The sequence below is a fragment of the Micromys minutus genome (genome assembly GCF_963924665.1).
Source record: "Micromys minutus genome assembly, chromosome: 1".
Classification (NCBI taxonomy): Eukaryota; Metazoa; Chordata; class Mammalia; order Rodentia; family Muridae; genus Micromys; species Micromys minutus.
Window position 1 is genome coordinate 76747316 of NC_137969.1, and position 25707 is coordinate 76773022.

The 25707-nt window shown below is 43.3% G+C and overlaps 1 protein-coding gene across 1 annotated transcript in view; it reads right to left on the minus strand.

Moving 5' to 3' along the window:
• NME7 (NME/NM23 family member 7) overlaps window positions 1-25707 on the minus strand; it is a 130268-nt gene that overhangs the window by 706 nt on the left and 103855 nt on the right. The gene's annotated exons all lie outside the window — the stretch shown is intronic.

The window sequence follows — 25707 nt, forward strand, 5'->3', positions numbered from 1 at the left end:
CTAGAGCTAATTTACAAACACAAGTAATAGTTCCCACCCACTGTTCCATACTGAAAAGCTCCGTTTTTCCTCCGGGTGTGGCATGCCACCCCTGTGATCCCAGAGCTCAGGAGTCACTGAGAAACACCTTGTCTCACTGTGTGCAGCAGCAAATTATGCAATGACAGATCAGAGGAATGGTTCCTCCATGTAACGGGAAACAACAAAAGACGGCTTTGTTGAATGGCCCAGTTGCCTAACTTTTAGGAATTCTCTTTAATCACTGGGGAACTGGCAAAATTCATAAATGGTATCCTCAATATGAAAGTGGGTTTCTCAAAAACATTAGCCATACATTTGGGGGAACAGAGGTGTGCCTCCAGTGAAGAAGATGGCTGGTTTTATTGAAACAGCTCGTTTGGAGCTCAGGTCTCACATGGAGCCGAGGGTGCTCTGGAGCTTGGAGGTGGGATGCTGGGATTGGGTGTGTGCCGCCATACCTTCCCAGCTCTTCTTTCAGGCTGTGAGTGAACTGTACTCATGATGTGTGAATAAGGAGGGGAGTGGAGCGGGGTCTCATGAAAGAATTTTAAACTGAATGACAATTTACCCTTCTGAAGCTACTCAAAGGTCACAGCATTGGTGAGACAAGCCTACTGGTTTCACAGACCCTGTGTCCCCAATGCTCCTGAACACATGCGCACACCAATTTACCTATTACTTCCTTCAAGATTCTCTCCAAATCTTGTTTCCCATAGCCTCTCCAGTGCATCCCCACCCAGGATGCTCAGGACTGGGCCAGCTCAGAGCCTTGCAAATGTTGTTTGCATTCTTTGACTTGACATATACTTGAATGCCCATTACACATCTACTTTGTCAACTGTCCTTTCAGCTAGAACTAGGTCAAGCCTCCAAAGCCACACCACTCTGTAGTGACACATTAATAAGTGCTTGCATACTCAAGGCATTTTCCTTCCATGCACTTATTGTTAGATTTTCATGTTCACATTCGTGTATTCTAATCACTTCTTGGGTATGTGCAGAGAGAGCCAGCAACTTCCCTCCAATATATAGTGTGACTGTTACCCTGTTGGTCTAGATTCAGCCAGTCAGACACAGACAGAAAGGTATGAAGTTTTCAAAGGCAGTGTTAATCAAACACAAATAGAAGGGACAAGGTTTTCAGAGGCAGTGTTACTCAAAGATGGGTTGGCATTGAAATAATAAGGAAAAGTCTCTTTCTACCCAGCATAGTCCTCGGCATGTTAGCAAGTCCTAGGTTAAGAACAGATGGAGGCCAGCCATGGGCTCAGCCTTAGTGAGCTATATTATGTAATTAGAATTTAATGATCTTTACTTTCATTGTATTGATTATCTTCAGCTAAGCACAAGGAAGAGTAGTTTTCCATCTATAGCCTTAAAAGAAAACACTCATATAGAGAACTAAATATACTTAAAGGAAAATGCTAAACAATCTCAAGTAGCAGAAAACTATAGCAGAAATCCTGAGGGTGAAAGTGGCGTCCGAGAGCGGGACAGAAGCCAGTGTCTCAGCTGTGTACCTGTTGAGGGAAAACTGAATTTGAACTGCACCGGTTCTAGAACAATGGCATGCTCTGTCTGCACCTTCCGTACTTACTGCCAAATGACTGCCCAACTTTAAATTAGAAATGTTATCAGTGATCACAGACAAAAGCGCAGTTATTAGAATCTTTTTAACCTAGCAGTAGCTCAAACTGGCTCTGAAAGGATCAGTAGCACTCTCATTATGAGTGTGTATATATTGCCCACGGTAGAGAATCAAATGGAGTTACCTTGAAACTCCAGGACTGAGCCCCTCTACATACAGAAAGACTACCCAGAGTTCAAGGGTGATTTCAAACCAGTAAGTAAAGAGATCTGGCTCTCTCTTCTGTAAGAGGGGCTAGCATTAGCCACACATGGTACTTTTATTCCTAGGCTCCACACGGGGAAACAGTATGAAGAAGTAACCAACTGCTGGCTCCTGTTAGCATCACGTCCTACCCAATGAGAGGCAGTACAGGTGCAGCACAAATCCAGTATCTTGGTTCATTTTTCTCAGAGTCCATTCTATGGGGCTGACTCCAGTCATTTTATTTGGTTGCCAGTGAATTCTGTACTCTAAGGGGTGTCTTGTAATGCAACTATCACATTTACAGTCTGCTCCACCACGGAACCGAGTATAAATGTGGATGTATAAAATCAGGAGTCCCACAGGCAGCCTATTTCCAAGGGTTGGCTTCAGTACGGGCCGTGGAGGAGGTGGCATGGGTGACCTGACACTCAGGCACAGCTCCTGGTGAGTTTCACTGGATCTGTCCTTTGGGTTAAGTGTTGTGAATTGATTTCATTCTCGTGACTGCAGCATATGACCCATCAATACCCTCTGGTGTCCGAAACTAGTATAGGAATCTGCAGTCATTAGATTAGTAGGCAGTGGAGTGGGGTCACAGACCAGCCCTGCAGAAAGAGGACACAGGAGCTAGTTTTGATAAGAAGTGGGGATCTAAAGGGACCAGAGTTGGATCAGGCCTGGGAATTGCTCCCAGGGAGCCTGTGGCTCTGAGATGAGACATTTGCAAGGGTGGGGGTGGGGATGAACTAGAGAAAATGACAAATATAATACGAAAACCCACAACTACCAACCCTTCGCCCAGAGCTGGGCTTTTCTTTCATTTGCACATATCCTTGGGGTCTCCTACTTACTGAGCACTGAATACTGGAGAAGGGAGCCTCGAGACACATAGGGTCCCCATTTTCATGAAATGTGTTCCTTGAGGTTCTAAGTCATAAATGGTTAATTTCTACCCACACATTTTCTTTTCTTTTGCCAATCACTCACTTGACTAACATAACATACTGTGCATGGGACATCCACAACAATTTAAAAACGGGAAAAACTTGATCCTCAGAAAGTTCATATCCTGGAAAGATGAAAACCCATGTCCTAGACTACAATCACAACCATGCATGGACAGAAAGCAGTGCTCATCAGCGGGAACAAAACACTTCATGAAGGGGGTTAGCTTTTTTGTTGTTGTTTTGTTGGTGGGAAGGTTAACATTTAACTTCATTTTTAAAGACATACTACACCTGAGAACAACACTGAGCTTGATAAATGATGGCTATGTGGCAGGTGACGACACAGAACTACTTAGGAGACTGAAGGCTGGGTTGTCTCTCTCGGTGTTAGACTTAAGCAGCCTCCAGCGTCACCACCTCTAACACAGTACTGCCCAGTCATCTCGTCAACCTACCTACCGGCTTCTGTGCAGCAGTCTCTGTATTTAATGATGATTATAACCAGAATCATAAAAGATGCAGTGTTTGTTAACAGTGGAGTTTAAATACAGGCAAATGGTCTGTAACTGGTTCAAACATGATTCAGTAAGAGCTCCCTGTGGGTCTGTGGAGTTCGCCCAAGTGCAGTGACTAGTAGAGAAAGGCTGAGGAATCCTGCCTCTGACTACTGCTCACTATACCTGATGGAACTCACAGCACAGGGATTTGGCATTCAGTAAACCTCTGCATGGTTAACCAACCCTGTTCTGCACTATGGCCTGCCTTTGCAGGCGCTTGGGCCTGCAGGAGAGGAAGACAGTACAGGCAGTGAAGAGTCAGGTAGCACTCCAGGAGAGGAAGACAGTACAGGCAGTATAGAGTCAGGGAGCACTCCAGGAGAGGAAGACAGTATCGGCAGTATAGATCAGGAAGCACTCCAGGAGAGGAGGACAGTACAGGCAGTGAAGAGTCAGGGAGCACTCCAGGAGAGGAAGACAGTACAGGCAGTATAGAGTCAGGGAGCACTCCAGGAGAGGAAGACAGTACAGGCAGTGAAGAGTCAGGGAGCACTCCAGGAGAGGAAGACAGTATCGGCAGTATAGATCAGGGAGCACTCCAGGAGAGGAAGACAGTACAGGCAGTATAGAGTCAGGGAGCACTCCAGGAGAGGAAGACAGTACAGGCAGTGAAGAGTCAGGGAGCACTCCAGGAGAGGAAGACAGTATCGGCAGTATAGATCAGGGAGCACTCCAGGAGAGGAAGACAGTACAGGCAGTGTAGAGCCAGGGAGCACTCCAGGAGAGGAAGACAGTACAGGCAGTGAAGAGTCAGGGAGCACTCCAGGAGAGGAAGACAGTACAGGCAGTGAAGAGTCAGGGAGCACTCCAGGAGAGGAAGACAGTACAGGCAGTATAGAGTCAGGGAGCACTCCAGGAGAGGAAGACAGTATCGGCAGTACAGAGTCAGGGAGCACTCCAGGAGAGGAAGACAGTATAGGCAGTGAAGAGTCAGGGAGCACTCAGGAGAGAAGGAAGTGACTCTCTATTCCTGTTCTCTTTGTGATGTGCAGATTGAACCTGGGTTTTCATTCATATCAGGCAAGGGTTTCATCACTGAACTATGCCCTGAGAAAGAGTCTTTTCAGGTTGTGCAGGCTACCTTAGAACTGGCTGTCTTCCAGCTTTATCTTTCAGAGGCCTGTGCCACCAAATCTAGCCAAAAATTTCTATCATGAATTAATCTTGATTTCTTATCAAACAAGAATACTAGTGATCCACAGTAACTCCAAAGTTCTTTATGTCCAGGACTGGCACAGCATGTGAGTGGTTCAGTGTGGCATTTGAGGATCTAACTCAGCAGAGCAGAAAGCTCTACTGCAGAGTCACCATAAAGCTGGATAATTTACCTCAGCCAGAGTTCAATATTCTTCTCTCAGATTTTTACTAACAGAAAAAATCATACCAAAAGCTGATCAGAACCGGTGCATTAAAATGCAGCTGTGTGTTTTCCAGATGAATGCAGATGGGCGTCAGGAGTGTTTTGGGGAGAGAGATCTCTATGAAACATTACCTACCTGAGAAGAGGTGGTAGTGTTTCTAGCTCACAGTAGCAAGAGCAGCAAGACTGGTGGTCTTCACGTGTGTAAAAATAATTCTGAATTAGTGTTCGGGGCAGATACACAAGCACCTGGCCTCTCGTACGAGTGAGCAGGCTGGTCCGTGGCTGTCACCCAAGCAAATGTTATCAGACAGCTGTCCAGAATGCTTCTTACATGGAGGTACCGGCAACGAGCTGTATTCTTGTATCATTTGCCCTGGGGTTCTTGTTGCCAGGAATGAACACAGGACACTGGAGCCACAGAAGCAGCAGGGAACTCAGAGGCAGTCCCGGGGGATGCTAAGGTCAATGCAGGATCTGAATCACCGAGCTATAGAGCCTGCACCAGCGCTGCCTATTTCCTGACTTCATGTCCAGCACATCTGCAGTTTGTGCTTCTTCTGGCACCTCTGACCCCCTCAAGCTGATCTAAGGGGACAGCAGTGACAACCAACACAGGTGAAGTCGCCAACCAGGGTCCTCAGTGACTACTCCTTACCTTTGCACGGCCATTCCAGAGAGTGAGGTTAGGTCTCAGCAGCGCATAAGGAGCAGAGCTGTGCTCTGAGGCCAGGGAACCTCATTCTAATTACAACCGTTTTGCTGCCACCAACCTGGAGGCTCTGGGGCCCGTGCCTATTTTCCCCTTATGCTAAGCACATGCCACCATGTTTGCCATCTCTAATACAGATCCTGACAACGTGAAAACAAATTTGAAAAGTTCCCTATGTGGGGGGGAGGGTGGGGGGCAGGTCAAAACGCCTTAAGCTTCCTTATATTTCATCAGCTCAAGAATTCCCCTCTGGCCTTGTTCCCCTTAAAAGTTCAAGATGAGTTCTACCATCATGAACTCCCTCACAACTCAGTCCTGGGATACTTAACAGTGACTTTCAACTCACCCAGACCTAGAAGCAGCGAAGACAAGCCTCTCTGGGCATGAATGTGAGGTGGGGAGCACCCCTCAATCTGAGTGGCAGTAATCCCCCGCTGGGTCTTGACTGTGGAGAGACTGATCTGAGCGCAAGCATTCTTTGCTTTCCGCTGCCTGACCACAGATGCAACATGACCCTGCTTCCAGCTTCCGCCACCATAGCTTCCCTACCTTAAGGGACAGTGCCCTTGAACTGGGAGCCAAAATAACCCCCTGCTCTTTGTATGATGACACGACTGCTCTTGTGAAGCATTCTGTCCCAACACGAGAAGAGCAGCTAATGCAGTCATTATGGAGAGAGGTAAGTCACGCTCACCTCAGTGGTATTCCCCGCTCGGGCAGCCTGCCTTAGAAGTGTGACAGCAGTGGGACACCTGGTGACTGAGGGAAACACTGAAGGAGCTTATGTCTCCTCAGGGGCTGTACCAGATGGCATCTCTGCCCATGCCTGCCCTTTCCTGTCCCCTTCACTACAACTGTTAATGCACATGATGCACGCACTGATGGAGTTCATGCAACCAGTCTTTGATTCAGTCTTAACGTCAGAGTAAATTTGAAGAAAAAAACTGAGATATGGGTACTCTGGTTATTCCAAGTTAAGAGCTGACTGAATAGTCTGAATTGGTCAAGAACCAGAATCACAGAAATTAAGAAATGAAGGAAACCTGAATTTCGTACAGTCCTGTCATTCAGACCAACCTCTCCTTTCTATGTTTTTCCATTCCCTAAAATTGCACAACAGAAAGCACTGAAATTTAACATTTCTTTTAAGTTTGACATTTTCACCCTGCTGAGATCAATACTAGAATCAAGGAAAGCAAGAGGAAAAGGAAAACTATGTTGGTTATAAAATCTTGTATCAACTTCGAGTTTATGCCACAATTTCTTCCCTTCATCACATCTCTCTTGCACACTTCCATGTTTAGTTCTATGTTAAACACCAAGAGTGCAACTAATAACACAACAGCAAGAAACAGATTCTCACAGAAGTTACATTATAGTGAGAAAACAAACCAAACAGCGACAATGATTGTTCGGAACTATCTATGAATGCTCTCCCACATAGGTTGAAAGCTTGTCCTTAGCATACGTGGACTAGGAAAATGTAATAAAAGTAATTAAGGGAGACTCTGGAGAAGCTTGAAAGTCACAGACCTTTGAAAAAGTAGGCATGGTACCGAAGCAAATGAGGACCGGCCAGTGTGTGCATGGACACCCGACCCCAGGGGAATGAGTTTTGTGTGCTCGAGAGGGGCAAACAGTTAGTAAGTAAGACACCATCATAACTGTGATGCAGAAAACACACGGTACAGGAACGAGATTAGGATCAGTGACACAGGAGCTCTGACGTCATCATAACTAACCGCCAGTGTTTTAGGGGTGGGTGCTCTGTTTTAGGGGTGGGTGCTCTGGCCGGGGCAGGACAGCGGAGACTGATCAAGCTGCCCGGTCAGGCTGGCACCGAGTCCCCACTTCCCAGATCAGTGCTTGCCCCATTGTCAACAAGATGTCTGCAGACTGATACGCTTCTGTAAGCGTCTAATCATCTTCTGCCACCTGCCCAGGGCTCACAGGCAACCCCGTTGTCCACGTTGCTCCTCCTGGGCTCTGTTCCCACCTCCACCCTACCCTCTCACCAGGTCCACCTTAAGCCTGCAGCTAGCAAATGGGAAGCAAACAAAACGAAGGGCCACCAAACTTCTGTGCAGAGCCAAGAATGTAGTTCACAGTGTCTCCAGTCCTTTCCGTTCTGCCCGTGTGACTAGAGAACAGCTGCGGAGCGTGGCCACTGTATAGAGCTTGCACATGCACAGCCACACGGGGCCACATGTGGCCACACGTGGCTAACTGCCGAGAGATCACCAACCCCTTATCTAAATCAGGTTATGCTGAATTAGCACAGATTGTCTAGCTGCTGATGACACACAAACTTCCCAGTCACCGGAGAGGAAAATCAGAGTAATTATACACAGGAGGAGATACTTTGTCACAATGCTCACTTACCCTTCTAGTTACTAACAGAACTCTAAAAATTATTAGTAAATAACAACCCTCAGGAGCCAATTTTAGGGTAGCAATTACTGATGGTTCTTAGTGAAGCCAAATATCTATTTTTCTCAAGTGTATATCTGGTACTTAACAAATACTAAGGAAAATGCTAGTTGAACCGAAAGGGATAAAGAATGTCCTAAGTTTCTTACTTTTAGAAAGTTTCCCATCATTTTAAAATTATACCTGCTTATTGTGTGGGTTTGCATGTGTCATGCACTCCTGTGGAGGTCAAGGGACCTTTGGAAGAGTCAGGTGAGTCGCCATGTGAGTCTGAGTGCCATCGAACCGAGTGGTTAGGTTCAGGCGGCAAGGCCCTTCCCTCCATTACTCCCATAGTCATCGCCCTGCCCTCCTTCCTTCGCATTTTATCTCATCGTTTCTGCATCATTATAAGAAAATTGGCTGAATAGAAAAGGATCCCAAACCCACGCTGACCTCAACTGTTACACAGTCACATCAGTTACAGCTTACAGAGATCAGGGACAGGGACTATGGCATTAGTGGACCTAATTCTTTGCTTTGCTGTTGAGCCCTAAACGCTGATCATAGGGAACAGTCTTACTCTACTCTACAGATGTCCTCTCTGCATTTGTACAATGATGTCATCGAACGACTATCATCCTCAAAATCTCCTTGGTCTTTATGCAGTAATTCAAGCTCATTTAGTTCTATAATGATAAATCATTGCAACGGAAGGGCTTCTGGACCCACGCTTGACTTGAGCTGTCCAAAGACTCAGCAGCTTCTGTTCTTGGCAGTCCTAGAAACTGCTATGGAAGGATTGTGGCTTCTTGCTGGAGAGACACCCACATAGAGAAGCTCTGAGCTTACATGGAGAGAACAGAATCTTGCCTGTCTTCTCTTAGCTGCCCGTCTCCTCCGCCTCTGCCCAAACCCATGTGAAGGAGCCATCATGAACATTCTATCCCAGCTGAGTACCTAGAGGACTGCACCCCAGTAAGCATTACATAGGCAAAAAGTCACATACTGGAACACTGGCTGTTCACTTCTTGTAAAGCCATCTTAAGGACTTATTTGTGTACACATATGTAATATGCGTTGCAATGTAATTGGCAAATAAAAATGCTGAAAAACATTTTATTTTACACATAGGTTAGAATGTATCAAGTTATACATTAAACAGTTATATATGCTAATAAGGTGTCATATATTGTTTCTACACATGTACACAATGTATAACATTTAAGTCAGGTTTAATATATTTATCTCCTCAAAAGTGTATCTTTTCTTTATGATAAAAGTGTTCAGAATATTTCCTTCCGTATTTTGTTAGGGCCAGGGGCACTATGTTGCTCTGGTTGGCTAGGACTCATTATATAGACCAGCCTGGCCTGTAACTCACAGAGACCTGCCTGTCACTGACTACCACCTGCTGGGATTAAAGGCTAGTGTCACTGCACCTAGCCATTCTCCTGGCAGTTTAAAACGTGCACTTCATTAGTGTTACCTACTGCCTACCTAACCATAACTCAGCACCAAATCTGTCCCATCACTCCTTGCGCCTCTTCTCCCCAGCCTCTGATAACACCCTTTGAAGATTCTCTCTCAGTCCTGTGAGATCAACTTGTTCAGACTTCACATAACACTGATCTTTTTGTGTTTTACTTATTCTAGGTCACGGAATGATCTATAGCTCCATCCATGTTACAAATGATAGCAGGCCATTTGTTTTAAAGAGCAAATAGTCTACATGAAGCTACCGCACCAGTCCAGTCAGAATAGCCATTATTAAAAGACCAAGGATAGCAGGTGTGAAAGTTATGGAGAAAGGGGGGGGTAGGGACAGCACCGTGGGGAGGATGCAAATTAGTATAGCCATGATGGCAAACAGTGTGGGGGTCCTTAGCAAACTAAAAGCAGAAGCATCATGTGATACAGAGAGCTCACTAGTGGGAATATACCCAGAGGGAATGAAACTACTCCTCTACAGACGCTTCTACATGCCATGCTCTCTACAGCCGCATTCACAATTGCCAAGAAAAGGGCACAACTTGATTTTCCACCCATAAATGAACAGGCAAGGAAAACGTAGTGCACACTCAGAGTGGGTCTCATTCCGTTTTCCTTCAGAGACTTCAGAGGAAGAACTTGGATGAACTGGGCTTAGGGCATGTCTCAGTTATTAGTCTGTCCTGCGGCTCCTGATGCTCAGCTGAGCCCTGTTTCTGGCCAAAATCACCATGATTTCTATTGCAGGGTACTGTCATGGATGAATTACCCTTCCTTCTTCCCCTCTCAGAGTTCATTTGCTGAAGTGCCCTCCCCTGCCCCTCCCCCACCTCCGGCCGCCAGCACTTCAGGGTGTGGTTGTGTTTGGAGAGTGGGGTCTTTATAGAAGTGATTAAGATACTTCCATCAAGGTGGGCCTTACTCAGATGGGGTGGTGTGATTATGCCTGGTTCACACAGGAAGACTAGACAACCACGGCCATCTGCTAGCCAAAGAGAGGCGTCTTAGGAGGACAACTTCTAAGAAGTGGTGCAGATATAATTGGCTATTCACACACAAGCATAACACCAGGCTTCTAGTTCTTAGCCTGCACTAAAATCTACTTTGAATAGGCCAAAGAGCAAAAGTGTTAAAGTGGCAGGCTGGAAGGAGGGAAGGAGACTGTCAGGAAACTGATGCGGGCAAGTACTTTCTGAACAGACAGTCGCTCAGGAAAAAGCAACATTAGCAAATGGAGTAAGAAAGCTTCTGTAAGGCAACTGAGGGGAGAAAGCCTGCAGACTGAGCCCAATCCACACATCCGACAGGGTTCACACTGGGAATATTATAAAGGACTAAGAAAACTAACATCTAAAACTATGAGCAACACAATCAATAAACGTTCACCATCACCAACCAGTAGAGACGCAGAACTAAAACCTGCACTGAGACTCCATTGCATCCTCGTAAGAATGGAGTTCATCAAGAAAACAGATGCAGACAAATGGGAATCCTTATACACTGGCCAGTAGGAATGTAAAGCACTCCACCCACTACTGGAATTAGTAAGAAGGATCCTCCAATCCAGACAGGAGACCTCTCAAAGGATGCAGCTATATGCTTCCTTGGTGTTTACCCACAGGGCTCTTAAGGAAAAACATCAGAGATCCTTGCACATCCATCTTTACTGTCGCACTATTCACAACAGCTACATTATAGAACCAACCTAGGTGTCCGTAACAAAGGGATGGATAAAAGAAACTGATTTTATATACGCTATGGAAATTTCCATTGGTAAGAAGGAAATAGGTTGTTTGTAGAAAACTGGAAGCAGTTAGGGATAAGCATGTTGAGTGAATCAAGCCAGGCTCAGAGAGAGAAACATTGTACGGTTCCTCTCATTGCGTGTCCTGGACGTTACAGCCACATAAAATCTCCTATGTACAGATGGTATAAAAGTTGAAGCCAAATTACCCTGGGGTGGGTGGGGCTCGCAGGAGTGGGGAGAAGGAAGGGAGGCAGTGGAGAGAATATGCTTAGAACACCATATATATTTTCATGAGTATATGTAACCTTGTATAATAAAACTTCAAAAATCAAAAAAATAAAAATAAAAAAATAAAAAATAAAACTCCTTGATCTTGGGATTTCCAGCTTCCACAATGAAAATGTGTCGGCTATCCAGCCTACTGTGGTTTGCTATGATGCCCATAGAAAATGAACCCAGCTAGTATGAAAACAATTAAAGTAGGCAAAAGAAGCTGATGAATTGTGGGTGGCCAAGATGATAAAAAGGAAATACTGCAATGACCAGTTGAAGAGAAGCCAAAGAGGAAAACTTCAGGAAGGACACAGGACCCAGCACTTAGGGAGCCAGACTTAGTGTGGTCAGCTGGGAATGCCTTGATAGTTAAGATATGCATCTCTGAACATATAAAATCAGGAAAATAATAACACTTCAAGTGACCTACACTTGATACACAATGTTGGGATGCGGAGACGGAAGGTTTTAAGTTCTAAGCCAGACTGAGTGCATAGTGAGCCTCTTGCCTCAAAGCGGGAAGTAGAAAAAAAGAACAGCACTTCTAATCCATGCAGGAGGACAGCAGACTCTACCATCAGGAAGGTGTTAAACTATCTTCACAACAAAAGTGGGAAGTAAAAGACCCCATTCTTTGGGGCCTAGCCCTTCACTTTTTCAAATGACAAGTGTGATGCCAGCACTGAAGATTTGGTATGTTTAATGTGTAAGATACAGCTGTAGTTAATGTAAAGTCCAGCTATTGTACAGAAGTGGGCCAGGGATGACACTGCCTGGTGTATGTAACATCACCACCTTCTGGAATCCCTCCCCTTGGTATAATAGAAAGCTTTCCAGCCTTCTACTATAAGAGTGTCAGATTGGATAAATGGCCTGTTTGTACAATGAGTCAAAGCGACAAAAGTACTCAGAGGAAATGAATTGGTTTTGGTCAGAAACATTATTTATGTTGTAATAATTTTCAAAAGAGTTACAGTTACCTCTTCGCACCTTCCCAAGATGCCTCCTGTGTTTGTGACACACAGGAGCTCAGCAGCAGCCAACCTACTGGATATTCCAGTTGTAAAGTCAACCAAAAGGCATCTAAATGTACCCAATGGTTATATTAAAGGCAAACTTTGTTCTCATAGCCAAATAATCTCTGTGATAAGATTAGACCTTCCTGGATCTTTGATCCACACAGAGTTCTAAAGTAACCTTTCAGTGAACAAGGAACATTATACTGAAACTGCAGTTTAGGGGGGCTGGAGAATGCTCACTGCACAACCACACAGACCTGAGCTTACCCCTGCAACCAGGTAACACACTATGTCAGTCTTGGTCTCAAGAATCCCAGTGCTGGGAATTGTTGGTTCCCAGCTTAGTGTAAAAAACTCTGAGGTCCAGGTTCACAGAGAGAGGGGGGGAGAGGGGAGAGAGAAGGAGAGAGAGAGAGAGAGAGAGAGAGAGAGAGAGAGAGAGAGAGAGAGAGAGAGAGAGAGAGAGAGATCTTGGCTCAAAAGAATAAGGTAAAGAGGGCAAAGAAGGATATTGCATGCCTTCCTCTGGCTTCCGTGCATGCATAAGCATGCACAATGGTATACCTATGCACCTATGCATATATATTACGCACAGACTCACACACACATGCAGACATACACAGACATGGAGAGGAGAGCTCTACTTTAAATCTTAAAATATAAAGGGATGGAAGAACATACTTTGTTTAGTTTTTCTTTTATTATGCTTTGCTTTTGTCAGGCTGATGACTGAACTGTTCACCACATGCTCAGCTCAGCCTTTACCACTGGACCTCACCAGAGAAATACATTCTTTAATAAACTGAACCAAACCATAAAAGTCTTAGCATTATAATGTAACCTCTTTAACTAATATATATGTTAGTTATATATACATATATATTAATTAGTATGTGCCTATATATGTATAGTAAATATATATAAGTATATACTTATATATTCAAATGATGTAAAAACCCTTACACCATGTTTAAAGTTTTAATGACTGTTAAATATCTACTGTTTGAAGTCAGGGTGGTGGTGTACTCTCCTAGGACTGGCAACAAAATTTCTCACCCATTCTCCTTACAATTGAAAGTAATGTACTGTTCCCTTCCTTTGAGGTTTATTTAATTAGCAAAAAGACATTTTTGAGTCCTTTAGTGATGCTGTAGAATTCCACTGTGCTTCTAATTTGGGAATAAATACTCAAAAATAATCAAATGAAATACTGTGACAGACTAGCATATGACATCTTCTGTGGTTTTTGTTGAGACTTTATGATTAAAGTGTGCAGAGCTGAAGTCTTTTTAAACTGGGCAGTTGGGCCTAATCTCTGAGTACACAAGGGGAAAACGCTCACTAGTGCAACACTACAGTGTCAGCATTTCTAAAACACTAACTGCTTGAACAGGAAGAATATTTACTCATCTCCTTGGAATGCAATTAGTCCTAAGATCTGTACTAGTAAATGCTTATCACTTTCACTTGAGTTGCTGTCATTCCCAAAAGACCAGTGAAAATCTTCATGCTGAACCATGAGTAGGAAAAAAATGCTTTTGTTTATTTCCTGTTGGTTATAAACCTATGTTTTCCTAAAATTTTGTATCCTTGCTTAGATGACTCTTGAATGTCAGAGGTTCAATTTTGAAAATATTGGGTTTAACTAGAAACACTGAACTGAACTTAGATTGGTGCTGATGTTCAGTATGACTCTGTGGTCCAGTCATTACACCGTGCAGGAAATTCTACAATCTGTTTCTTAGTTCCATCACATGGATTAAATACTCCAATGTTGAGTCACAAGGATCCCAAGAATTTATTACTCAGATTTTATGTGGAAATCTGATTGCTATAGAAATGTGTTTTAATTACTAATCAGTAACCATATTACCTCAGTTTAGCTCCACAGAACTTAAATACAAATGTTCTAAGCACTGGGTGTAGTCACAATGACACACACACACACACACACACACACACACACACACACACACACCTTTAATCACAGCACTCAGAGGCAGAGGCAAGTGAATTTCTAAAAGTTTGAGACAGCCTGCTTTACAGAGTAAGTTCCAGACCAGCCAGGGCTACACAGTGAGATCTTGTTGCAAATAATAACAACAGAAAATATACAAAGAAAAAAGTACATTGTTTGCTGGATTTTCAGTGTCATTAAGTAAGTATCTAAGAACATTTTATTGGAGGAAAAAAATGAATAAAAATTTCAATTATTTTGGCTCTAAATATTTGTTTTTTTATATTGACTTTGAGTATAAGGCTCCCTTTTTTATTTGACTAATTAGCATGCATAAACTACAGAATAAAACATAATTTGAGAAAAATTTATGCTACTAAGCTAAAGTAGGAGAAAGCTCGTTCGCATTACCCGTTGACCTTGAAAAGACAACTGGATGCCTGCCGCCTTTCTATGTGCATTCGGTCAGCTGACAGTGTTGTGCAGACTCTTCTTTCCTTGAGCAAAAACAAAGTTCCATCTAAGGATGTCTAGGGTCATGAGACACGTGGAAGGAAGAGCGGAAGAGAAAGCAGGGATCTCTGCCTCTGCCCTACTTTCTGGTACTTCTAGTATCCATCTTAAAATGAGAGCAGACAGAAGCGTAGATGTGTGGGCAGGAAGTCTTCTGGAAGGCAGAAGCTTGTCAGATGGAGAGGAAATGAGCAGAGAAAAGGAAATGAATAAAAGTGAAAAAAGACAAAACAGTGGCCAAACCATAGCTGCTTCCTCAGCAGAGAGAAAACAGTGTCAAACCACTGGACATCTACAGGACCCATTTCTTCTCTCCACGATACTAGATGCTCTGTCTGGCAGGTTCTGTCACAAAACGGGGAATCGAATCTGGTGTTATCATTTTAAGTCACTGGAAAATAGTTCAGGGCCAGGTTAACGGTATTGCCATGAGGTATGACAATGTGAGTTTGATGTCTGGGGCCAACGTGTAGAAGAAGAAAGCCAACTCCTTCAAAATGTTCTTTGATCTCCATATGCATGTTGGGTTTGTGTATGCATGTTCGTGTTCATGTGTGTGCATGCATGTTCGTGTGTATGTATGTGTATGTGCATGTGAGTGCACATATACATATAATAAAAAATTTTAAATACATAGAAACTTGTTTCATTCCATATTGTCATGTTGATGGGGGTTGTAAATAGAGGAGTTCCCAACAAAGGTGATACTTTATTTATACTTTAATTATATTCTATAAGATTCCCCTAGAAATAGAATCAAGTCAACTTCTTTAGGTTAATAAGCAAATTATACACAGACAGTAAGTACTATACTTTGGTGATAATGAATCAACCACGGAACTTCCCCTCATCAACATCTATTTATTGGAGATTCGCAATGCCAGACTAATGCTGCTCCCCTGTGGAAGACACTGAAGTTAGGTCACTGGCTGACAGTGGACTGTTATTTGGTAGTTGGAAGCTATGAACAGAATTTCCCAGACTTCCTCACAGAAGCCACTAACTACATTCATTTCCTCTGAAGGCCCAGGCCGCTGACAAGTGTGTCAGAGACATACTGAATATTTGTAGTAGAATTTGACAATGCTGACAGTCTTGTTACCAGACTGGCTGTGAGAGGCAGTTTGGCTGGCAGTTGTGGCTGAGGTGGTACCAGAGCAGCTGCCCACCTCTGGATGAAGAAGACAGCAACGTGAGAAATCCCAGTGCCGTTAAGTTCCTCACCCTTGCACTGACGTTCCTCATTTTGAGTCACTGTTTTCTTGAAATACCTAGAGTACGTTTTGACTTTTGCATTGAACTCCACCGATACTGCCCCTTTATGACACAGCCTTGTGTAATTCTTACTGTGAAATGCCATTATTTCTTCTCTGCGCGTGGGGAAAGTTAGTCTGAGTAAGATAATTTGTCATGAAGTTGGATGGGGGAGAATGTGGGATTTAAACTCAGATCACCCCTCCTGATCCTGTGCTGGGCTCCTTACGCCCTCCGACCTCCCTTGTACTTTAGATCTCAGTGAAGGCCAAGGGTATCTGCTGTGCACAGGGAGATCTGAGTTCTTTTCCTTTACCAATCCAAGACTTTAAACTTCTGCCTTTGAACTCAAGTTCAGAGCTCACTAGTATTAAAAGCTCAGCTAACTTCTCTCACCCTCCTGTGCACACACAGACTTTGGACTTCTCAGAAATGCTCGCCTTGCGCTGTTCGAAGCCTGGCCCGAGAAAGTCCTTAGTAAGATAAGGACTTTCACTTTCCCGGGGATTTGGTTTTCAGGCTTCAAGTTTGAGTTACACTTAGCACACAGCACTTACAGCAGTCATTGCAAAAGAATAAAGTATATTTGTGGTTACAACTGAAGGAAGGAGAAAAGATAAAGTCTGAGAGGTAGAATCATGCAGGGCTTCTGATTAGGGGCTTGGTGATTCGTGTTTAGCCACGTGACTTAGGTAAGCTACTTCCTTCACTGGGCTACACTCCCCTCAGTGACAAAAACAACAATGGTAGATTCAGGTTTGATTTGCTCTAAAGTAAAGTCCAGAAGTGTCTGGGGTTCAGGGAGGGAGCCTCAAGTGTTGACACCTGGTGGCAAGCTCCAAGTACCTTCTCTCCCACAGCACAGGACAGACGCAGGACGCAGGAAGAAGGAAGGTATAATGGTATACCTTACTGCCCCAGGGCTCAGCGGGCCTCGATGTTTTCTACATGGAGAAGCTAAATTATCAACCTACTTCATGAACTTAAATGCACAGGATGGACAGTTTCTGGTTGTTGCACTAATTTAATAAATCCTGACTTGGCCCCGTTCAACCCACATCCATGTTAGCCAGGGAAATCCTTTAAAAACAAAACAAAAATAAACAAAGCCAAAGTAGACAAAAACTCAGACAATCAACAATGAAAGATGAAAATTAACAAATAAAATAGAACAGTATCAGCCAATGATGCCAGTACCCATTCCCCACTGACTTCCTTTAGGATGAAGGTGCCCGTTCTTAAAATAACTTGGTCCAGCATCCATCTTTCCAGGCCATTACAAGGAAGTTTGCCAGTGTGCTTTAAGGTCCTTCCTCCTTCTCTGCACCAACAGGGCCTTAGCACAAGCTTTCTCTGCTGGAGACCTTCTCTCTTTTCTGACTGGCACTTCTTCAGCTCTCACTTCCATCTTCTGCTCAGGAAAACCTTCCTTAACCCACTCCTGCTCTCTCCTGGTGCCAAGTAACTACCGCTGGCTTCCCTTGTTCTGCTGAACTCCATTCTGGGAGGTACCTTGTTCATTCTCCTCAGGGAACTCCCTGGCTAGAGCTTGGTGTTTAGGCAGGGTCAATAAAATAGTTGGTTTTTTAGTTTTTGCTAAGGAAGTCTTCCTGGTGATTTTGATTTGTTGAATTAGCTCAGTTCAACGGACCACATTTCCTGAGATACGAAACAGGGCCATGGTAATGTTTTGCTTCATTTTAACGAGGAACAGCAGCATCAGCTCCTTAGGACTTCTCACTGCAAATGTTCTTAATAGGTTCGGATTGTGGGTCAGGCTGAGCTCTAATAAAAGCCATGAGTCCTTTTCATAAGACAGCGCATATGAGCACCACTTTGAAAAGAGTGTGGAGTTAGCTCTGAGTTTAAATGTACAATAAATCTAAAACTCCCAGACGTTACGAGACAAGCACACAGCCCGAGCCGCCTTCCCGTTTCCTGCCCTTTCTTACCTAAGATTATTTTAGAGTCTGATCCATGGAATCCATGGATTTCTTTAGCATACATATCATCTCCTCTGCTAGAATAATGGGATCCTTTAAAAAGAAGTCCAGTTGCTAATACTCAGAACAAACCTTTATCCTCCAAGAATATAGCCTGATTCTCATGCTACCTAGGAAATGGCCGAATTTTTTCAAGATGCCATGCAACTGCTGAGGATCTCAGCCGTCACTGTGTGAGGCAGAAATGGCTCTATTTCAATGACAATCTTTTCTACCGACCATCACATTCACTGGGAGTGGAAACTGCCTCACTCAGCCCTAGACAGGGTGGCTGTAATAAACACAAAGTCAAGAAGGGGCGTGGTATTCAATGGAGAAGATCTAAGGGAACATATGGCTAACACCCTTCAGTTAGGAAAAGACACCTGACTATCAGCCAGTGAGTGGACGTGCAAATGTCAGCAAAGGCTGTTCAAAATGCAGCCACGCCACCGGGTCACTGAGCGCCTGGGAAAATGGCAACCAAGTACTGTGTGCTGAGCAGCAATGTGGCATTGCTTCTGCTATGGAAAAATTACCATGCAGGCAGCGGAGCAATAGACTATTAAAACAACTTGAAGGCAAGCCTCAGAAATCTACCAGCACGTGGGCATCCAGGAAGGCCTGCCAGTGCTCGGTGTGTGGCGTCTCCTAACCTTTGCTGTGTAACCTGTAAGCAGCAGGTCTTTCGCTCTCAGGTAGTGATTGCCCAGTAACCACAGAGTTAATGTGCAACAGCCAAAGGGGAGGACTTTGTACCGAGTTTTGGACAACTGATATTCTAAGCAAAGACATGATTTTGTGGCTTTAAACTGCAGGAGTGATTCATTTACTCAGCAGGTTGGGCAATCTGCACTTGTATGGAAGATGCTAAAAAGGACCAGTGTTTACCACCTGCACACCGTTCCTTATAGAACAGTTTCTGGGCAGGTGTAATGGTTTCCACAGTGCGCTTGGTGCAATGCAACTCCATCCATTTGGTCTCACTTCCTGTTTCCTGTGCTAGACTCTTTTATCGCTGGGGGCAGTGACTGTAGCCCGGGAAATGGTATAGTAGAGGCAGTAGAAGAAACATCAAAAGCCTCATTGAAAAAATGCTCTTTTTTTAAAAAAAATGTTTTTTTTTCTTTAACTTCATGTATATTGGTGTTTTGCCTGCATGCAGGTCTGTGAGAGGGAGTTGGAGCCCCTGGAGTTACAGACAGCTGTGAGCTGCCATGTGGGTTCTGGGACTGAATCAGAGTCCTCTGGGACAGTAACCAGTGCTCTCAACGCCAGAACCATTTCTCCAGCCCCTAGAACAGTCCTTTAAAGTACCCACTGAGAGTGCATATCTAGCTTTCTTTCAGGCCACTACAGTGATGGGAAGTTTCACAGATAGATTTAACTGTGTCTAATATATAAAATGACTGCCCCCCAAAAAAAAGACTTAAGAGCTACTAAACCAGACTGTCTAACCCATGTCAAAATGAATTTGAAAACAAAAATACAGAATTATATATTAAAAAAAACCCTGAATTTTTAAAACTTCAAGAAAGAATAATGGTATTCAACACACAATGCACAATGAGCTAAGATGGAGCTAAAATGTGAGTGTAGAAGCCCTGGGGAGAAGTGGAGGGTGGGCAGACAGAATATTCAATATTATTGCAGGCGTGAGCTTTATATTACTTTCACCCAAATGGTATAGGAATTTATGTTTTTCAAAAATCAGTCATAATCTGATATTTGATCTATACTGTAAAATGAAGATGTTGATACATCTATGATTTGGGGCCATTCATAGAGGCATTGTCCATAAATGAAGCAAGATGAATGTGCTTATCTCTAAGTGTGCAGAGATGCACTTACAGCCTAACCCTTCAGAGGACGGCACGGCAACCCTGCAGTGATTGATACACTAAGGACAGACCACAATACGCACCGGCCTGGTTACCACTAGCCCCCTCCCAGGGTTGTCACAAGACAATGTCAAATCCAAAAAGGATTATCTTTAAAGTTTTCAACAATTAGACTAATAATTCTATTTTGCCTACTGTGTTCATCTATTTCTATAACCGTTTGTCAATAATTATATTACTGAGAATTAGGTGCTAAGTTCTTGGGCTACAGGGAAACACATGGTCCCTGCTCTTCAGCAGCTCCACCCTGAAGAGAAACAACACAGAAATAAATGATATTACAGAAGGTCAAATGCTGTAGGAGAGGCATGAACAGGATTGTGTTCATCAGATAGGAGAGGTAAGAACTGTGCATTCAGTTCCCAAACACTGACGATAGTCTCCTCATGGATAAGTGCAGTGAACGTCAAACAATCCTTTCTCATTCCAGAGAAGCAGAGGAGCCAACAATGATGGAATTCTAAACTAATTAATTTTGTGATTTTCATTTTAAAAAGAAGAAACAAATGTGGGGTGGAGGAGGGGCACACAGAAGGAACTGGAGAGATGGGTCAGTAGTTAAAAGTACTAGTTGCTCTTCTGAAGGACTTGGGTTTGGTTCCTAACACCTACATGGTAGCACACAAACCATCTGTAAGTTCAGTTCCAGAGGATCAAGTGCCCTCTCCTGGCCACACATGCATCAGGCATGCATGGGGTGCACAGACATACATGCAAGCAAAGCACTTATATACATACAATAAAATAAAACAAAATAAACAAACCTCAGAAAATGAAAGTAAATAAGGGTAGAACATGCTTCTAAGTCAGTCTGATTCTCTTTCCGGACCGAGAATTGTAGATACTTTGTAATGTCTTCCCTCACCCTTAAGCTTTTCTGCTGTCATTCTCTAGTTTATCACGTGCTCAAGAGATTGCACAGAGAGCTAGTGAGGTTAGAGAACAGACTCTGGACCCAAGCTGCCTGGGTTCAGCCTGTATTGTCATGCGCCAGATGAATGGCTTTGAGAGCTGCTTCAGTCTGTGCTGTGGTACCTGAGCTGTACATGGAGTGACCATGTGCAATTCACTGGAGTCTTGCACTCCTTTAGTTAATGGAGATAAGACACTTAGATTAGGACAATTCTTGGCACAAGGCCAAGACTCTTCATAAGCTAGTTTACGCTGATACCATACAGAGGAAAATGCAAGGTTGGAGCTGGAGAGATAGCTCATTGATTAAGGCAGTTGCTACGCTTGCAGAAGACCCAAGTTCAGTTCCCAGCATCCACTTCAGGCACTTTACATCATTTATAACTCCAGCTCTGGGGACCCAACACCTCTGGCTTCTATGGGCATCTGCAGGCACACATGTCCCTACACAATCACACATACCTACACACAAGTAAAAATGATAATCAATGTAAAAAGGTTAAATGCAAAAAAGCAAATACAAAATCAATAATCAGATGGCAAAACAGAATACAAATAAATTCTATAGCAGGAAGAATTTTTAAACATAGTCACACAGGTCTGAAGAAATGCATTCGTGGCTGAGAGCACTTGGCGCTCTCTCAGAGGACCCTGGTTCAGTTCATAGCATTCACAGAGTAGTTCACAACTTCCACTCTAAGGGATCTGGCACGCTCTTCTGGCCTTCATGGGTACCGTGCTCACTCATGTGTATTGTAAGCAAAATACTTATCATAAGATAAAAATAAAGTAGTCACAACAAAACTTCAGTAAATGACTATATCAAGCAAGCATTTTTCTCATTACATTTTGAAGCAGACAAGTAACATTTCTTTAAGTTAAACTATTCTTAATTCAAAGACAGAAGGTGACTTTGCTATTGACAAGATGAGATGTCCAGATTCTGTCTGATGGCTACTGGATGTTCAAATACATGTTCAAGTTAATCAGGGAAGAAAATCTCATTGCTGATTATTTACAGAAAGTTCCTCACATGGCAGTAGTATCTTCACGGTGTTGGAGACATCAGACACTTGAAGAATAAAATCTTTTCAAGTTCTTTAAAGGCTTAGTACAATCTGGAAAACTTTGCAGAGTTTATTATCCTTGGAAATCCGTGGCCTAATATTTCCTTCTGTAATACTATTCCTCTGATGTTTTCTAATCAGAATGAAAAAAAAAATGCCTAACAGACAAAAGAGGGTATAGCACTAGTAGTTATGAATGAAAAAGAGGAAGAATTTGATTAGGTCATCAATGTTTTAGGCTCCTTTCTAAGTTCTTGATGCAGGCCTTTAATCAGCTACCTGAGAATTACTCATTACCTCAGAAACAATTACTTAGTCAGTGGCTAAGAAATGAACATTGCACAGACCAAAGACAAGAACTCGGGGTCGAAGTACAGAGGGCCAAGGCATGAGTAAAAAGTCAGTCAGCACCTTCCTCCTTGGGTTTCCAGAGTTAAGGAAATGAAGAGGCTATATGTGGTGCTGAGTAGTGAATGATGTATCAGCTATGTTGGGTGAAGAGACACAAACACATCCTTCCTCGATCTCTGACCAAAGCCATCCACAAACCCCTACCTGAGCCAGTTCTGATGCCCCCTGTCGACTGTTCTGACCACGGTAGACTCTGACAATGCTGTGGTTCTTCAGCCTCAGGTTTCTCAGAAATGAAATCAGAGAGAGCACGTGTATGTGCTGGTTTTCAATAAAACCTTTGAGAGTTAATGTTTCAATCACATACTTCTTTAGAGGACATCCTAGCACAGCATAATGCTCCCCACTTACACCGTCCTAAGATGGTGAGTTCATCTTCTGATTTCTTTCCACTTTATGGTTTGGGGTGCCTTCCTGATCCCCAATCTCCTTCGTTTAACTAGAGAATACTTGTTTTAAGGCTGACACAAATACTTTCATGTTCTATGAGAAGGGCAAATTTAAGTCAGAAGGCATACTTGCCTCTCTGGACCTGGTTACCAAAAGGAGAGGCTGCATCTTGGTGACAGGTCACAGCTAATGGAGAAATGGTTGTCAGCATCACCCTGGGTTTCAAGGACTTTTGTTCACCTCTTAATCTATGATAGCAAAATCTCAGGAAAATGTCATACTCATTTAAATTAAAATATCAGCATTCTTCTGAGAGGCCATCAAGGTAAAAATAACAAGTTAGGGCTCCAGTGGAACCAACCTCTGTGGGTACCTACACACATAGCAAGAGTGTGCACGCATGCATGTGCCTACACACACAAATACAACACATGATTTAGTCCTCTTTCTCATCATTAAAAGGATGTTTGAAAGCAGATTTTTGTGTGTTTCCTATTTAGTAAATGCAGAGTGAGTTGTTTCTATAATTTGTATATATATAAAGAAAAGGCTAAGAAGCCTGATACCTAACAGGCATGTCATCAAAGTTACAACCATTCTTCTTCCTCCTTGGGTAAAGGCTGAGAAGGAGGAAATAGTTGAGCATGCGCAGAACCATCAGAACCATCCTACTCAGGCTTGGGCAGAGGACATGGAAGCAGGTTCATGTGTTGATGCTCCAGGGTGATAGATGTGAAGAGATGAATAAAGGGGTGAAGAACAACTGAGCACCGGGAGCCACACATCTGCCCCAGGGAAGCCATGCTAGCACTGCTGCAAAGGCTCTTGGGACCACTGGCCGCTCCTCTTTGCTGGGGTGGAGCTTACTTTAGCTCTACCTGGAATGGTTTGGGTGTATTTGGAGAGAAGGAGAAGAAAAATAAGGGAGGTTCCAAGACTAAGACATAAGCTTGAGGTCTGGAGAAGCATCCACAGGAGGGCCTGTTCTTATCAGCCCTGTCCTTATGAGCATCTTTTCCATCTTCATTCACAAGAATTTCGCCATGGCTTAGCTACTGACTGAGCTACTGAATGAACCCAGTGCTTGACACTGAGGCATTAAATGAGTGGAACCCTACCACAGAGCTCTCCAGACACACATCACCTCTGCTGTGGCCCAGGGCTTTAATCCTCAACCTCCCTCTTACCAGCCTCTACTTCTAATTTTTAATGTATTTTGCAACAAGGAAGGAGACTAAACAAGATCAATTGTAAATGGCACTTTTTATAAGACATTATAAACTTGTATATTTTATTTATATTTTTACCATTAAAGGTAAAATGTATGTTCCTTTGTTGGTATATTTAAGGCATTTAAATTTAATGACTCGGGTTTTTCTTTTTTTTGGGGGGGGGGTTCTTTAAAAATGTCATTGCCTTTTTTTTTTTTTTTTTTTTTTTGATCCTAATACATTTATTTTCCAATGGTTAAATTTTAAAAAATGGTAAAATGTTTGATAATAAAAGATAATTGACAGCAAACTGAGACTGTTCTTTTTAAATAGATTTTTAAAAAGATTTTGATTTTTAAATTATGTTTGTGTGTATGAGGTGGGCATGTGAATTTGAGTGCAGGAGACCATGGAGGTCAGAGGTGTTACTGCAGTTAGACAGCTGGGGGCTAGGAACCAAAGCCGGGTCCTCTGGAAGAACAGCACGGGCTGATACACACCTGACACGCCATCTCTCCAGCCCCTGATTTAATTTATTCCTTTCAGTTTAACACAAATAACTTGACATTGCCTCCCTTTTCCGAGATGAGTATTATGATTACCACCCTAGCCTTAAAATGAAAGCTTGATGCACAACAGTTTAAACAGCTTTCTGAAACACCAAGAAGGTGGCAGAGCTGGACTTTAACCCGGGTGGTCAGAAGATTTAGCCAGAGCTAGCCCTTACCACAGTGCCATTACTTTTAATGCTGATGAATTCTGAGGGCAGTGCACTGAATGCCTAGCCCCTGGGGTTTGAGGAATTAACATAAAATATAACCAACGTTCTCAGGGAGCAGAGGCTGTGGGAGGCAAGCTGGGCTCCTTTACTGGAATACTTCTATCACTATTATCTTCTATTCTCTCTCTCTCTCTCTCTCTCTCTCTCTCTCTCTCTCTCTCTCTCTCGGACAGAATAAAGTTTATTCAGGTCATGGGGGAGTTAAGAGGCAGAGAGAGAGAGAGAGAGAGAGAGAGAGAGAGAAGAGGACAGTAGAGAAACAGGCCGGTCATGAGCATGAAGAAAGAGGGGGAAGGGAATGGGGAGGAGGGACACAGTGGGGGAGAGCAAGGGAGCAAGAGTTTTCTCTCCTTACACTTCCCTCCTTGGATACTGGGAACCAACTCTATCATCATTTTCTGTTCAGAAACCTTCGATAGATTCCCATTTCCTACAGTCGAAGAAGCTACTGTTTGTTATTCATAGAAAATTCTCACCCTCACCCATAGTAGGCTCTAAAAACAATCATGGAGATGGACATCTGTCTAGCAGTGGTCTTGAAATCTTCCCAATAAATCAAGACTTGGCTCTTGAATTGATTTTTTTGTTTTTAATCAATCTTGGCCCTAGTTTTCTAGGGGAAAAGTATTAGGTTTGGGACTTGAGGTGGATTTGGGGCTGAACTTCCTTCCATCTTGGCCACTTATTTGTAGTGTGGTCCCAGAGGAGTAAGTTGACCCCGAGAGTTACACTAACACTTGTAACCTGGAGATCCAAGTAAAACCTTTACACGTGCAACATACAGTGCTCGTCAAATAGCATTTCTTACTTCCATCATCCATAGCTTAACCTTTGTTGTAACCAGAAAACTTCCAAAGGCCCCATAACTTCTCTGTAATTTTCATTTCAATATTTATTTCCCATAATTTATTAAAACAGCCCTCTACTTTCACCAGATTTAATAAACTCAGCTTTATAT